We start from the raw sequence: 17,088 nt of genomic DNA, 5'->3' as shown, positions 1-17,088 counted from the left end.
ACCTTGTTGGCCTATTTAATCCTGCTCCGCCCTTCTGGCTTTGCTGGACTTCATTGTATATCTACTTTCTAGCTAGCCTGTGCTCTGTATCTAGCTCTGTTAGTTTGCTTGGTCTACGGACCTCTATGTTCTATCTATTTTGTTTGTTCGTCTGTCTGCTACTATTTCTGTTAGGAGGTGTCCCATATTCCTCCCAGTCCTTAGTACTTGTAGGGATTCCCTCCCCACATCTATAGGTCTCCGTACAGACTAGATTAGGACTTTAGCAGGTCTGATCGCAGGATCAGGTTCCCTGTTACATCGTAGGGATTCAGCTGAGTCCTATAGTAGGGACAGATCTCCTCTCTTTCCTTAGCTTTGGTAGCAGAACATAACAGATAGGGCCTTCTCTTTGGAGATCACTCTCCCTGGACGCTGGGACCTCCGTGACTCCTAGCCCTGGTACTGTAGTCAGCGTTTGGTGAACCTGGGACCTGTAGTCCTCCAGGGGTTCCGGTGGTTCCTACTGGGAATAAAGGGTCCCTGTAGGTGCAGACCCGGTGTCCGGTATATATATCGGGGTGAGCCTGGTATGCTCCTCTGCCCCCTTGCTACTTCTTCCTTCTTCTCTCTGCCTTCGGCCCACCCAAGGCCCTCACTAGGCTTTCAAACGTGCTGTAGGCCTTGGCTCGCCTAAGCAAAGCAGCCAGCTCGCTGCCTCTTCTCTGCTCTCTGAGCATCAGCACACTCTCTGCTCAATTCTGAGCTGTGTTCCGCTCTGTATCTGAACACTAATCTGAAACTAGAACTCTAATCTGAGCTGCCTAGCTCCACCCTCCCTATGTATATCCCTGACGGGATCCCTCTGCTGGTCTGAGGTGGTAGGGTGGAGGTGTGTGAATGTGTGAGGGCCTCTTGTGGAGAAGTCCATCCATGCACCCTTCTGGGTTCTTTAGCACCAGTGCGTAGCAGGGCGCCACAGTTTCCTATCACTAAGCCAGTTCTTAACCCACATACATATATTTTCCCCTATCCCCATTGTTCTCATTTTATGTATCAACCTTTTGTGTGGAACCGTATCAAAAGCTTTTGAAAAGTCCATATACACAACATCCACTGCATTTCCTTGGTCCAGTCCCGAACTTGCCTCCTCATAAAAACTGATCAGATTAGTCTGACAGGAACGGTCCCTCGTAAACCCATGTTGATATTGGGTCGTGAGGTTATTCTTCTTCAGATACTCTAGTATAGCATCTGTTAGGAAACCCTCCAGGATTTTACCCACAGTAGAGGTTAAGCTTACTGGCCTACAATTTCCAAGTTCAGTTTTTGTCCCCTTTTTGAACATTGGCACCACATTTGCTATACGCCAGTCCTGTGGTACAATAGCAAAAAGAACTTCGGCACTCCATACATGAAAATATAAGAAATATTGTATCTAGACTAATGTCACTTTGAAAAATGAAGGTTTTTTGCGCATAATTTGGCCAATTTATGTGTGCCCATCAACCACGACAAGGTCACCTTCGTATGATGGGAAACTACGCTATGCTACCACTGGATATGCCACTCTTGGGCTGTAAGCCTGTATAGACAATATGTCTCTGCTTGGGCTTTTAACCTACAATGTATGGGCTGGTAGAGCTAGTTAAAACCACCTGTGACTGAATGGGAGGGACACATGGTCAGAAAAAAGGCTGTCAAACTTCTAATAGTGTGAACACGTACCTGCTGCAATGCTCCAGGAGCGGGATCCCAAAAATGATTAATAGAAAAAAGAGAGGGGTCGCTCACTGGTCTATTCGGGTGCTCTGAAGAAAAGAGTAATCTCAATAGCAAAAAGAACTTCGGCACTCCATACATGAAAATATAAGAAATATTGTATCTAGACTAATGTCACTTTGAAAAATGAAGGTTTTTTGCGCATAATTTGGCCAATTTATGTGTGCCCATCAACCACGACAAGGTCACCTTCGTATGATGGGAAACTACGCTATGCTACCACTGGATATGCCACTCTTGGGCTGTAAGCCTGTATGGACAATATGTCTCTGCTTGGGCTTTTAACCTACAATGTATGGGCTGGTAGAGCTAGTTAAAACCACCTGTGACTGAATGGGAGGGACACATGGTCAGAAAAAAGGCTGTCAAACTTCTAATAGTGTGAACACGTACCTGCTGCAATGCTCCAGGAGCGGGATCCCAAAAATGATTAATAGAAAAAAGAGAGGGGTCGCTCACTGGTCTATTCGGGTGCTCTGAAGAAAAGAGTAATCTCAATAGCAAAAAGAACTTCGGCACTCCATACATGAAAATATAAGAAATATTGTATCTAGACTATTGTCACTTTGAAAAATGAAGGTTTTTTGCGCATAATTTGGCCAATTTATGTGTGCCCATCAACCACGACAAGGTCACCTTCGTATGATGGGAAACTACGCTATGCTACCACTGGATATGCCACTCTTGGGCTGTAAGCCTATATGGACAATATGTCTCTGCTTGGGCTTTTAACCTACAATGTATGGGCTGGTAGAGCTAGTTAAAACCACCTGTGACTGAATGGGAGGGACACATGGTCAGAAAAAAGGCTGTCAAACTTCTAATAGTGTGAACACGTACCTGCTGCAATGCTCCAGGAGCGGGATCCCAAAAATGATTAATAGAAAAAAGAGAGGGGTCGCTCACTGGTCTATTCGGGTGCTCTGAAGAAAAGAGTAATCTCAATAGCAAAAAGAACTTCGGCACTCCATACATGAAAATATAAGAAATATTTTTGGGATCCCGCTCCTGGAGCATTGCAGCAGGTACGTGTTCACACTATTAGAAGTTTGACAGCCTTTTTTCTGATCATGTGTCCCTCCCATTCAGTCACAGGTGGTTTTAACTAGCTCTACCAGCCCATACATTGTAGGTTAAAAGCCCAAGCAGAGACATATTGTCCATACAGGCTTACAGCCCAAGAGTGGCATATCCAGTGGTAGCATAGCGTAGTTTCCCATCATACGAAGGTGACCTTGTCATGGTTGATGGGCACACATAAATTGGCCAAATTATGCGTAAAAAACCTTCATTTTTCAAAGTGACATTAGTCTAGATACAATATTTCTTATATTTTCATGTATGGAGTGCCGAAGTTCTTTTTGCTATTGAGATTACTCTTTTCTTCAGAGCACCCGAATAGACCAGTGAGCGACCCCTCTCTTTTTTCTATTAATCATTTTTGGGATCCCGCTCCTGGAGCATTGCAGCAGGTACGTGTTCACACTATTAGAAGTTTGACAGCCTTTTTTCTGACCATGTGTCCCTCCCATTCAGTCACAGGTGGTTTTAACTAGCTCTACCAGCCCATACATTGTAGGTTAAAAGCCCAAGCAGAGACATATTGTCCATATAGGCTTACAGCCCAAGAGTGGCATATCCAGTGGTAGCATAGCGTAGTTTCCCATCATACGAAGGTGACCTTGTCGTGGTTGATGGGCACACATAAATTGGCCAAATTATGCGCAAAAAACCTTCATTTTTCAAAGTGACATTAGTCTAGATACAATATTTCTTATATTTTCATGTATGGAGTGCCGAAGTTCTTTTTGCTATTGAGATTACTCTTTTCTTCAGAGCACCCGAATAGACCAGTGAGCGACCCCTCTCTTTTTTCTATTAATCATTTTTGGGATCCCGCTCCTGGAGCATTGCAGCAGGTACGTGTTCACACTATTAGAAGTTTGACAGCCTTTTTTCTGACCATGTGTCCCTCCCATTCAGTCACAGGTGGTTTTAACTAGCTCTACCAGCCCATACATTGTAGGTTAAAAGCCCAAGCAGAGACATATTGTCCATACAGGCTTACAGCCCAAGAGTGGCATATCCAGTGGTAGCATAGCGTAGTTTCCCATCATACGAAGGTGACCTTGTCGTGGTTGATGGGCACACATAAATTGGCCAAATTATGCGCAAAAAACCTTCATTTTTCAAAGTGACATTAGTCCAGATACAATATTTCTTATATTTTCATGTATGGAGTGCCGAAGTTCTTTTTGCAATTGAGATTACTTTTTTCTTCAGAGCACCCGAATAGACCAGTGAGCGACCCCTCTCTTTTTTCTATTAATCATTTTTGGGATCCCGCTGCTGGAGCATTGCAGCAGGTACGTGTTCACACTATTAGAAGTTTGACAGCCTTTTTTCTGACCATGTGTCCCTCCCATTCAGTCACAGGTGGTTTTAACTAGCTCTACCAGCCCATACATTGTAGGTTAAAAGCCCAAGCAGAGACATATTGTCCATACAGGCTTACAGCCCAAGAGTGGCATATCCAGTGGTAGCGTAGCGTAGTTTCCCATCATACGAAGGTGACCTTGTCGTGGTTGATGGGCACACATAAATTGGCCAAATTATGCGCAAAAAACCTTCATTTTTCAAAGTGACATTAGTCTAGATACAATATTTCTTATATTTTCATGTATGGAGTGCCGAAGTTCTTTTTGCTATTGAGATTACTCTTTTCTTCAGAGCACCCGAATAGACCAGTCCTGTGGTACAGACCCTGTTATTATGGAATCTTTAAAGATTAAAAATAATGGTCTATCTATGACGTTACTTAATTCCTGCAGTACTCGTGGGTATATCCCATCCGGGCCCGGGGATTTGTCAACTTTAGTGATTTTTAGATGCCGCCAGACTTCCTGCTGGGTTAAGCAAGTGACATTTAATGGAGAATTTTTGTCATCACTAATCATGTTTTCTGTCATGCGATTTTCTTGTGTAAATACTGTTGAAAAAAAATCATTTAGCATATTGGCTTTTTCCTCATCCTCATCCACCATTTCACCCAGACTATTTTTAAGGGGGCCAACGCTATCATTTTTTAGTTTTTTACTATTTATGTAGTTAAAGAATATTTTGAGATTATTTTTACTTTCTCTGGCAATGAGTCTCTCTGTCTCAATCTTTGCTGCCTTGATTTGGTTTTTACAGAATTTATTTAATTTTCTGTATTGAATTAATGCCTCATCACTACCGACTGTTATGATCTGCAACATGTACTAAGGAAAGATAAGGGAAAACTGTCCCTACAGTAAAACTAAGCTGAATCCCTACGATGTAGCGGACTGCCTGTTCCTAGCGAACAGACCCGCCTAAGTCCTCGGCTAGTCTGAACGAGGACCTATAGCATAAGGGGAGGGGTCCCTAAAAGAACTAATGACTGGGACAAAAAATGGGACACCTCCTAAACAGAGAAATTGTTACAGAACACAAAAAGACAAACAGACAAAAAAGTACTAGAGGTCCCAGAAGGACCAAACGAACTGACAGAGAAAGGCACAGAAGCACCTGGCTAGAAAAACAGTCAAACACTGAAGTCCAGCACAGCCAAAAGGGCGGAGCTGGAATATAAAGGCCGATGGTCACGTGACCACAAAACACAAGAAGGAAAAAACAAACAGGAGGGTTCTAACAGTACCCCCTCTTTTATGAGGATCCTCCGGATCCTCCTGGCCCAGGCCTCCTGTGGAAAGCTTTAACAAGCCTAGGAGCAGAGACCTCATCCGTCCTTACCCAGGAGTTGTCTTCGGGACCGAAACCCTTCCAGGAGATAAGATACTGTAATCTCCCTCTATGCCATCTAGAATTCAAGATACGAGAAATTTCATATTCGCCGTCTTCCACCACAGGAGGAACTGAGACAGTGGCATCCCTATCTGATACATCAGCCTTTTTCAACAAGGAAACATGAAACAAAGGATTAATCTTCCAGTAAGTAGGGACATCCAACCTAACAGCAGACGGGTTAACAATCTGAAGCACTTTAAATGGACCCACAAACTTAGGACCCAGTTTTTTAGAGGGAATCCTCAACCGCAGGTTCTTTGAGGACAACCAAACCATGTCACCCACCGTAAACAAAACCTCCTTACGTTTCCTGTCAAAATACTTCTTGGACTTTGTTAGCCTCTTGAAGGTTGCAACGTACATTAGTCCAAACTCTCTCCAAATCACCGGAAAAATTCTCCTCCTCCGGCACCGCCGACCCCAATTTGGAGAACGAACCAAAAGACGGATGTCTCCCAGTACTACAAGAAAAAGGAGAACACCCTGCAGAGGAGGATGCATGATTGTTAAGAGCAAATTCTGCGAGAGGCAGAAACTCAGACCACCCCTCTTGATTGTCCGCCACAAAACCACGCAAAAACTGTTCAACATCCTGGTTCTTTGTTTCAGTCTGTCCATTAGACTCAGGATGATACCCAGACGAAAATGACAAATGGACTCCCAATCTGTCACAAAAAGCACGCCAAAAGCGAGCCACAAACTGAGGTCCTCTATCAGAAACAATATCCGTGGGAACGCCATGGAGCTTGACAATCTCCTTAACAAATGCCTTAGCGAGTGTCTTGGAACAGGGCAACTTAATGAATGGAACCAAATGACACATATTACTAAAACGGTCCACGACCACCCAGATGACAGTAAAACCCTCGGACACAGGAAGATCAGTAATAAAATCCATTGTGAGATGCGTCCAAGGCACACTAGGAACCTCCAGATGGCAAAGCAACCCCGCAGCAGGAGTATGTGAAGCCTTTGACCTAGCACACACAGTACATTGAGGCACCCACTAGATGACTTCCTTCTGCCATCCAGGCCACCAAAAACTGTGACTGATAAGTCTCTTAGTCTCCGAAATTCCTGGATGATCTGCCAGCCAAGACTCATGACACTCCACAAACAAATCTCTCCTAAAGGCTCTAGGCAAGTCTCTTAGTCTCCGAAATTCCTGGATGACCTGCCAACCGAGACTCATGACACTCCACAAACAAATCTCTCCTAAAGGCTCTGGGCACGAACAACCTCCCATGGGGAGTGTTAGATGGAGAATCATCTTGAGCTTTCAGAATCCCATTCTCCAAAACGGAGTCCAATGCCGCCACCACAACTCCTTTCTGTAAAATGCTCTCCTCCTCCTCAGCACCGACCATAGGAGAGAAGCTGCGAGATAAAGCATCAGCTTTAACGTTCTTAGTACCAGGGAAATAGGTAACAGAAAAATGAAACCGAGAAAAAAAAAGTGCCCACCTAGCTTGACGGGCATTCAAGCGATTGGCAGCATCCAGATAGATCAAATTCTTATGATCTGTGAAAACCTGAATATGAAATCCAGCACCTTGCAAAAAATGACACCAATGTTCAAACGCAAGTTTAATAGCCAGCAACTCCCGATTTCCAACATCATAATTCAGTTTGGTTTCCGAAATTTTTTTCGAAAAGAAGGCACAAGGATGTACTCCATCTTTGTTCTCCTGAGACAAAACTGCTCCGACCTCCACCGATTAAGCATCGACCTCGACCAAAAAAGGCTTAGTCTCATCAGGCTGCATAAGGATAGGGGCAGAACTGAACCTCTCTTTGAGATACTCAAACGCTTCAATGGCCTCAGTAGTCCACTGGACTGTATTCGCTCCTTTCCTGGTGAGATTGGTCAGAGGCTTAACAATTGCAGAAAAATTCTTAATGAAATTCCTATAATAATTGGCAAAACCCAAAAATCTCTGTATAGATTTCAAACCAATAGGCCTAAGCCGTTCCTGCACAGCCTGAACCTTCACCGGGTCCATCTCAAAGCCCTCACTGGAGACAATGTAGCCCAAAAAACGAATTTTCTGCACAGCGAACTCACATTTCTCCAGCTTAGCAAGGAGTGAATTATCACTCAATAACTGCAAAACTTCACGTACACTCTGCCAATGGGACTCTAGATCTGGTGAATAAATCAAAATGTCATCCAAATACACAACCACATCCTTACCAATCAAAGGTCTCAGGATGTCATTAATAAGGTTCTGAAAAAATGCAGGTGCATTGGTAAGACCAAAAGGCATCACCAGATTCTCAAAATGACCTACCAGAGTGTTGAAAGCAGTTTTCCATTCATCACCCTCCTTCACTCGTAACAAATTGTTTGCACCCTGGAGATCAATTTTAGAGAACCACTTGGCCCCACCAACTGGTTAAACAAGTCAGGAATTAACGGGAATGGGTAGGAATTGCGTACGGTAATCTTATTAATTTCCCGAAAATCCAGACATGGATGTAAACCCCTGTCCTTTTTTTTAACAAAGAAAAATCCAACTGCCACAGGCGACTTAGAAGGTCTAATGTGACCTGCAGCCAGGCTAGTCTGTATGTACTCCTCCAAGGCCTTTCTTTCAGGGATAGTCAGATTAAACAAGCGACTCTTGGGAAGAGTAGTTCCAGGAACAAACTCAATGGTGCAATCATAATCCCTATGAGGAGGTAAAACTTGCGATTCCTACTCTGAAAAAACCCTCCAAAAATCTTGAATAGGTACAGGTAATTTCCCTTTTTCCACAGCCGCAATGCGACCATTACAACATTTATCATAGCACTTCAGACTCCAAGACTTAATCACATTAGTAGACCAGTCCAGCAAAGGATTGTGCAGTTTTAACCAAGGCAATCCTAGAATGACCGGAGAGGGTAAAGTATCTAATACACCAAGTCCAAAATTTCTTGGTGAACTCCATTGATAGTGAGGGGAAATGCAGCAACCTTGTGAGTAATACATTTCAAGGGAGTGTTATAAATTGCAATCACAGAAATAGGTGATGACAAAAGTTTGGATTTCAATTTAAGGTTTTCCAAAAACCCTTTATCAATCACATTAAGTGTTGAACCACAATCCACAAATACCTGAAATTCAATCAAATTTTCCTATAAAGTAGTACTCCCAGAAAGAAATACTCCTGCAGAGCATAAACAAGCTATACGGGCGTAACTGAACTTTTTTTTTTCTTTACTTAAACGAAGCTCAGAATACTTAATCAAATGGTCAGCTTTACCACAATAAAGACACAATCCCTCAGCAAACCTCCGATCTCTTTCCTGAGAGGAGCAGATTTTCTGGGGACTAGGACCTGGCATTACAGGAGTCTTTACCTCATTCCGTCTAAATCTCAGTCTCTATCCACACGAACAGCTAATTACATGGCATCCTGCCAAGTCTCAGGTGCGGGGAATGCAATTAGCAAATCCTTAACCCTTTCACTCAGACCAGCAAGAAATAGACATTTCAGAGCTGGATCATTCCATTTAACTTCTGAGGCCAATCTTCTGAAGTGTGTGCAATAATTTTCAACATCACCTGACACCTGATTCAAACACCTGAGGTCTGCCTCAGCAGATGAGATTCGATCAGGATCGTCATATAATAGCCCCATAGCAGAAAAAAATTCTTCTACAGACCTTAAACATGGATCATTAGGTTGGAGAGAACAGGCCCACCCCTGTTGTTTCTTTGCGCAAAAGTGACATAATAAAACCAATGCGCTGTGATTCATTCCCAGAGGACCTTGCTCTCAAACGAAAATATAACAAACAAGCATTTTTAAAGGAAAAAAAATCTTGCTGTTTACCATAAAAAACATCAGGCAGTCCTACCTTGGGTTCCACAAAATGCGCTTCAGAACAGCCACTCACGTGTTGCTGGAGCTTGGCCACCTCCAGAGACAATCTCTGCAGGCGTTGAGCCAAATCCTGGACGGAAACTATACTGATCCCCGAATTTCTTTCCTTTTAGTTTTTTTGGGCTGAACTTACTGTTATGATTTGCAACATGTACTAAGGAAAGCTAACGGAAAATTGTCCCTACAGTAAAACTAAGCTGAATCCTTACGATGTAGCGGGCTGCCTGTTCCTAGCGAACAGACCCGCCTAAGTCCTTGGCTAGTCTGAATGAAGACCTATAGCATAAGGGGAGGGGTCCCTAAAAGAACTAAGGACTGGGACAAAAAATGGGACACCTCCTAAATAGAGAAGTTGTTGCAGAACACAAAAAGACAAACAGACAAGAAAGTGCAAGAGGTCCCAGAAGGACCAAACAAACTGACAGAGAAAGGCACAGAAGCACCTGACTAGACAAACAGTCAAACACTGAAGTCCAGCACAGCCAAAAGGGCAGAGCTGGAATATAAAGGCAGATGGTCACATGAGCGCAAAACACAAGATGGAAAAAACAAACAGGATAGTTCTAACACCTACTTGCTTTAGTTCTCTAAATGCTTTATTTTTGTCACTTATTTCACCCCTTACAGCTCTATTTAGCCATAGTGGTTTCCTCCTATTTCTAGCATGTTTATTCCCATAGGGTATATATTGTGCACAGGTCCTATTCAGGATGCTAATAAATGTCTCCCATTTGCTTTGTGTAGTTTTATGTCTCAGGATATCGTCCCAGTTTATTGCACTAAGATCATCTCTCAACCATTGGAAATTTGCCTTCCTGAAGTTTAGTGTCCTTGTAACCCCTCTACTACACATCTTATTAAAGGATACATGAAAACTTATTATTTTGTGATCAATATTACCCAAGTGACCCTCAACTCGTATATTTGATATGCAGTCTGGCCTGTTGTTTAATATTAGGTCTAGCAGTGCCCCCCTTCTTGTTGGGTCCTGCACCAGTTGTGAAAGTCTCTCATAGTTGTCAAAAACCTATTACCTTTGCTTGAACTACAGGTTTCCGTTCCCCAATGTATTTCAGGGTAGTTGAAGTCCCCCAGAATAATGATTTCTCCTTGAGTCGCTGCTTCATCTATTTGCTTTATGAGGATATTCTCCGCTGCTTCCATTATTTTTGGAGACTTATAGCAAACCTCTATCAGTAATTTATTATTTTTCCCCCCTCCCCTTATCTACACCCACAGGGACTCTACGTTTTCATTAGATTCACATATATTCTCACGCAAGATGGGTTTTAAGGATGATTTTACATATAAACACACACCCCCCCTCGCTTGTTTGTATGGTCATTTCTGAACAGACTATAGCCCTGTAAATTAACTGACCAGTCATGGCTCTCGTCCAGCCATGTCTCAGATATCCCCACCATGTCATAATTATTTTCCAACAAAATTAATTCTAATTCCTCCATTTTGTTGGCGAGGCTTCTGGCATTAGTGTACATGTATTTTATGCATCTCTCTGTACCTCTATTCCTTCTTACTATATTGACTGTTCTAACCCCAACCCCAATGTCTTTATATGTGCCCAGGTCACTATCTACACTATCTTCCCCACCTATAAAATGAATACCCTCCTCCCCAATCACTAGTTTAAACACTCCTCCAACCTTTCTCCCCCAGCGAAGCTGCACCCTCCCCATTGAGGTGCAGCTCGTCTCTAGCGTAGAATCTGTAGCCAACTGAGAAGTCAGCCTAGTTCTCCAGGAACCCAAACCCCTCCTTCCTACACCAGTTCTTGAGCCACTTATTTATCTCCCTAATCTCCCATTGCCTCTCTGGCGTGGCACGTGGTACAGGTAGTATTTCAGAGAATACCACCTTGGAGGTCCTAGCTTTAAGCTTGCAGCCTAATTCCCTGAAATTATCTTTAAGGACCTTCCACCTACCTCTAACTTTGTCATTTGTGCCAATGTGCACCATGACCGCTGGGTCCTCACCAGCCCCTCCCATTAATCTGTCAACCCGATCAGCGATGTGCCGGACTCGAGCGCCAGGTAGGCAGCACACTGTTCGACGATCCCTGTCTTTGTGACAGATTGCCCTATCTGTTCCCCTAATAATTGAGTCCCCCACTACCAGCACCTGCCTTGCTTGCCCTGCTCTCTTATCTCCCCCCTTACTGGAGCTAACACTCCTCCGGCTTTCAGAGGACATGCCTTGCTGCAGCAGTACTACCCCTGTACTGACACCCCCCTCATCTGCCAACTTTGCAAACTTATTGGGGTGTGCCAGATCAGGACTAGCCTCCCTGGCACTCTTCCCTCTACCCCACCTTCTAACTGTCACCCAGCTAGCTGCCTCACTGTCCTGCAGCTCCCTACTACCACCCTCCCCCACATCTACCCCAGTGAGCAGCTCCTCAGTGAGCAGCAGACTCCTTTCCATATTGTCAATGGATCTCAGTGTTGCCAGCTGCTCATTTAGATCCAGTACCTGGGCTTCCAAATGCACAATGTGCACACATCTAGCACAGCAGTATGCATCCACGACCGGCCTTTCAAGGATTTCATATGACTCACCCCCTGGGCCAGTGCTGCAGTGCGGCGCGCGTGCGCGCGGGGGATACCCGGAGCCGGATCCGATGGGGGTAGTAGTCTTCGTGTGGCGGTGACCCGGTCCGCGCCCAGGGTGGTCAAACTAAGTGGCAGTTATTGGTATGATGGTATTAGTGTCCGACTACGCCACCCGTTGAATGCGGTTATGAAACCGCCGCTGCAGGGCAGACCGCTGAGGCCGGTGGTATAGGTGTGCAGCAATGTTGATATAACCCCCAACGGGAGAGGTATGGCCTCAGGGCAGCGGATGTGGGTGATGTTGGGAGTGATGGTGTGGATGTCCCAGCACTAACGGTGTGACAAGGAAGCACGGAGACGCGAGGGTACAGTTCAGGGCCTTTACTGATGGTACAAGGCAAATTCCCCCGGGAGTACTGGCTAGTAGTTGGGGCCTGGTTAGTCTGCGAGTAAGCCGGAGTTCCCCTGGCCAGGTGGAGTTGTAGGCCCTCCCGTTAGTCTGTACCCTTCCTGGCTACCCTGCTTTCGGCGGTTACAAGTAGCCCACGTCCCTGGGTATACCGTGTGGTGCTCACCCGTATGGCTGGTGACCTGGGGCCTCCTGTTAGCCTCCGCTCCGGGATGGCGGTGCTGGTCCCTTCGTTGTGACTGAGCCTCCGGGCTTTTATGGCCAGAGGACCTGGAATCCCCTGCCGGATGGATTCTGCTGCTGGGTATATCTTAGTCCCCACAGCCTCGGACTCCTGTGTCCGGTTTTAGTACCTTCTCCCAGGGCGAGCTCTGCACAGCTCCAGCCCCTGGCGCTTCTCCTTGGCTCCTACAGAGCTCCTGATGTCTATCTGTCCCTGTTTCTGCGTGTCCAGACCAGACTCCGTCTCTGTCTGGAACTCCTCTCTCTAACCCTGCCTCAGCCCCAGTTTATGTAGGGGAAGTTCTTCCCCTCCCAGGACTGGGCAGGAGGTGTGGCATGCTTAGGATTCCTGCCCAGGAGACCTCCCACCTGCTCACAGACGTAATACTGCTATTACTGTGGAAACCAGACCCCTGGGGTGCCACATTCCCCCCTAGTGAAATTTAGTACTCCCGGACTAAACATATTTTTTTTTTTTCAAAACATAACAGGGTATAAACAATAACAATTAAATACATGAGATGGTCACGGCGTGTCCGTAACCGGGAAGCAATAAGGGTGTCCATTTCACCAAAGAACAGGGAGCCGTAACCAGGTAGGGGTCTGTCCTGCCCCGAGTCTTTAACAGTCTTTAGTCCATTCCTGGGTTACACTCCAAACATATTTACAACAGAGTTCCGGTTACTCACTGTCCATAACCTGTCAGTCCATATAAAGAAATCTGTAACTGAAAAACATAATTAGCAACGGCTACAACAAAACAGGTAAACATAAAATAGTTAAAGCAACTAGCCAACTTAGATTCTCCAACGTACGGGCATCTGGCCTCTGGTAACCCTAGTGGACCTACGGAGCTCACTAACTGGTCCTGCACTACAGGGTGTAGGAGGTGTTATGGGCAGGCTGGGCAGCTTTCTGCGCACTCTTTGGCTCACTAGGGGCACGGCAGGCTCACTACTAGCAGAGGGTTGATCCTCCTGTACTGCTGGCGTGGACTCTTCTGCCTCTTGGGTCGGCTGCTCTTCCAGCTCTACTGGTTCCTCTGTAGGCACTTGCGGGACCGGCTGGAGAAAGGTGAGGACGGGTACCACGACAGCACCGTTTACTTGTGTCCAAGACCGGGGGAAGTCTCCGAGTACAGTCCTGATCATTTCTTCCCTTTCCTCTGCGGGTCGAGGGTTTTCTTGATCTTCCTCTTCAGGGTTTTGCAGCTGCTCGGGACACTTCTTCAGGTGGTCTCTGGAGACAACGGCTGTGGTTTCTCCTCCATCCTTACTGATCACGCAAATCTTTGGGTTCTCATGGCTTGATGGCAGTACAGTGTACGGGTCCTTCTCCCACTGGTCGTCCAACTTGTGGAGCCGTCTTTTCCTCTTCAAGACCTGCTCTCCAGGTACCAGGGGAACAGCGGGAGCATACTGATTATAAGCCCTCTCTTGCCTTTCTCTAGCTTGAGACAGACTTCGCTCCACGCTCTCCTGCACTTTCCGATACTGCTGCTGCCGTCCTGTATCCCAGTCTGCCTCTGGCGAGGTGTCCTCGGGCGTCAGGACTCCCATATCCAGGTCGATAGGCAGCTTACCAGGCCTCGCTCTCATTAGGTAAGCCGGGGTACAGTTGGTAGAACCTACAGGGATGTGGTTGTATAGGTCCACCAGATCAGGCAGCTTCTCAGGCCACAGACTGCGTTCTTCCAGGGGCAATGTTTTCAGGAGGTCTATCACCACCTGGTTCATCTTCTCGCAGAGTCCATTAGTCTGTGGGTGATAGGGCGTTGTTCTTATCTTCGTGCAGCCATACAGGTTGCAGAACTCCTGGAAGACTTCCGCTTCGAAGGCTGGCCCTTGGTCTGTCAGCACTTGGTCCGGGTACCCGTGTGGACGGCAGAAGTGCTGCTGGAAGGCTCTAGCTGCTGTTTGAGCCGTTAAGTCCTTGACCGGGACCACCACCAGGAACCGGGAGTAATGATCTACGATTGTGAGGGCGTAGACATACCCAGATCTGCTTGGAGCCAGTTTCACATGGTCCAGGGCTGCCAGTTCCAGTGGCTGTCGGGTGATGATGGGCTGCAAGGGAGTCTTCTGGCTGGCACGGTCCTTCCTTCTTAGGTGGCACGGTCCACAGTCTCTGCACCACCTCTCGATGGCTCCTCTCATGCCTACCCAGTAGAACCATTCACGCAATAAGAACTCCAGCTTCTTCCACCCGAAATGTCCTGCTCCGTTGTGGTACGCCTCCAGAATCATAGCCGCGTCTCGTCTGGGGACCACTACCTGCCAGGTCAACTCATGTGTTCGAGAGTTAACCATTCTCCGGCACAACTTCTCCCTGTAGAGGAACAGCCTACTTTTCTCCTTCCACAGTTGCTTAGTCTCCTCTGGGGCGTCTGGGTCCAGACTGGCATCGGCTTGGGTCAGCATTTCCTTCACCAGACGGACTGCAGGATCACTATCTTGCGTCTCCGCCCAGTTGTAGTGGGGCAAGGGATTGAACGTCGCGGAGCGTCTGTCCTTCACACGGTGGGAATACAGGGTAATCCCATGACGGTGGAACGCAGGGAGCTCAACTTCTTCCAGATCTTCTGGATCTTCCCCTACGTCCGGTAAGTTCGGCATTCTAGACAGGGCATCCGTGTTGGCATTTGAGCGTCCTGCCCGGTATTTGATGGTGAATTCAAAGTTGGACAGGCGAGCCATCCATCTCTGTTCCAGAGCACCGAGCCTTGCAGTGTCCAGGTGTGTCAACGGGTTGTTATCCGTGTACACGATGAATTTGGAGGAGGCAAGGTAATGCTTGAAACGTTCGGTCACTGCCCACACTACTGCCAGGAACTCCAGCTTGAATGAGCTATAATTCTCAGGGTTCCTCTCGGTGGGTCGTAGCTTTCGGCTAGCGTAAGCGATTACTCGTTCTTTTCCTTGCTGGATCTGGGACAGCACGGCTCCTAGCCCGATGTTACTTGCGTCTGTGTGGAGGATAAAGGGCTGGCTGTAGTCTGGATATGCCAGGATTTCATCCCCCGTGAGGGCCATCTTCAGCTGGCAAAAGGACTCCTCTTCCAGCTTTTCCCACCTGAAGGGCGGCTTCTGGTTTTTGGCTTTTCGAGATTGACCTATCAGGAGGTCCTGCATAGGAGCTGCCATTTTGGTGAAACCGGGAATGAATCTTCGGTAGTAGCCTACCAACCCGAGGAACTGCCGCACTTCCTTTATGCTGGAGGGTCTTGGCCAGTCCTTAATCACGGTGATCTTATCAGGGTCAGGAGCCACTCCGTCAGCACTCACCACGTGTCCCAGGTATTGCACCTTTGGTTTCAGGAGGTGACACTTGGAGGGTTTCACCTTTAGGCCGTAGTTTGCCAGAGCTTCGAACACTTCTGCCAGGTGTTTCAGGTGGTCCTCGTAGGTCTTGGAATAGACGATGACATCGTCCAGGTATAACAGGACCGTCTCGAAGTTCCGGTGTCCCAGATAGCATTCCATCAACCGTTGGAAGGTTCCTGGTGCGTTGCAGAGCCCGAACGGCATACAGTTAAATTTGCTGAGACCCATCGGGGTGGTGAATGCGGTCTTCTCTCGGTCTGCCTCTGCTACAGGAACCTGCCAGTACCCGCTAGTGAGATCCAAAGTAGAGAAGAAGTTAGCAGATTTTAATGCAGCTAAGGACTCTTCTATCCTTGGTAACGGGTACGCATCTTTGTGTGTGATACGGTTGACCTTCCTGTAGTCTACACACATTCTCATAGTGTTGTCCTTCTTTTTCACTAAGACTAGTGGAGCTGCCCAGGGGCTACAGCTGTCCCTGATTACCCCAGCCTCCTTCATGTCTCTAAGCATCCCCTTGGCGTGTTGGTAGTGTGCAGGGGGTACGGGTCGGTATCTCTCCTTTATGGGAGGATGGTCTCCCGTGGGGATGTGGTGTTCTACCCCCTTTACTCGCCCGAAGTCTAACGGGTGTTTACTAAACACTCTCTCGTACTCTTGAACCACCCGATAGACTCCTTGTTTCTGGTGTGAGGGAGTGGAGTCAGTACCCAGATGTAGTTGCTGACACCAGTCCTCCACTGGTTTCTTAGAGCCGTTACCTTCCTCTGGTTGAGATGGAGGCAAGGGTTCCACGGCCTGTACAGAATTCTGGTTTATGGTGAACAATTTAGCTAGCGTGGCATACCGGGGCAGGTGTACTTCTCTCTCACCGATATTTATGATGCGAACGGGCACCCTCCCATGGCGTACATCGACCACCCCCCGTGCTGTCAAAATGGTGGGCCTACTGTCTGAGTAGACGGGTTCTACCATTGCTTGGTAGTCTCTACCTCTTAGACCAATAGCTGCCCGGCACCAAATCATCATCTCACTTTTTGGGGGCATGGCAATAGGGAACGGGTCACACATTCTCACGCTACCTATCTCACCACCAGATA

Source organism: Phyllobates terribilis, unplaced genomic scaffold (assembly GCF_046119375.1).
Source record: "Phyllobates terribilis strain yellow unplaced genomic scaffold, ASM4611937v1 Scaffold_168__1_contigs__length_4147262, whole genome shotgun sequence".
NCBI classification, from domain to species: Eukaryota; Metazoa; Chordata; class Amphibia; order Anura; family Dendrobatidae; genus Phyllobates; species Phyllobates terribilis.
This window is presented reverse-complemented; position numbering follows the sequence as displayed.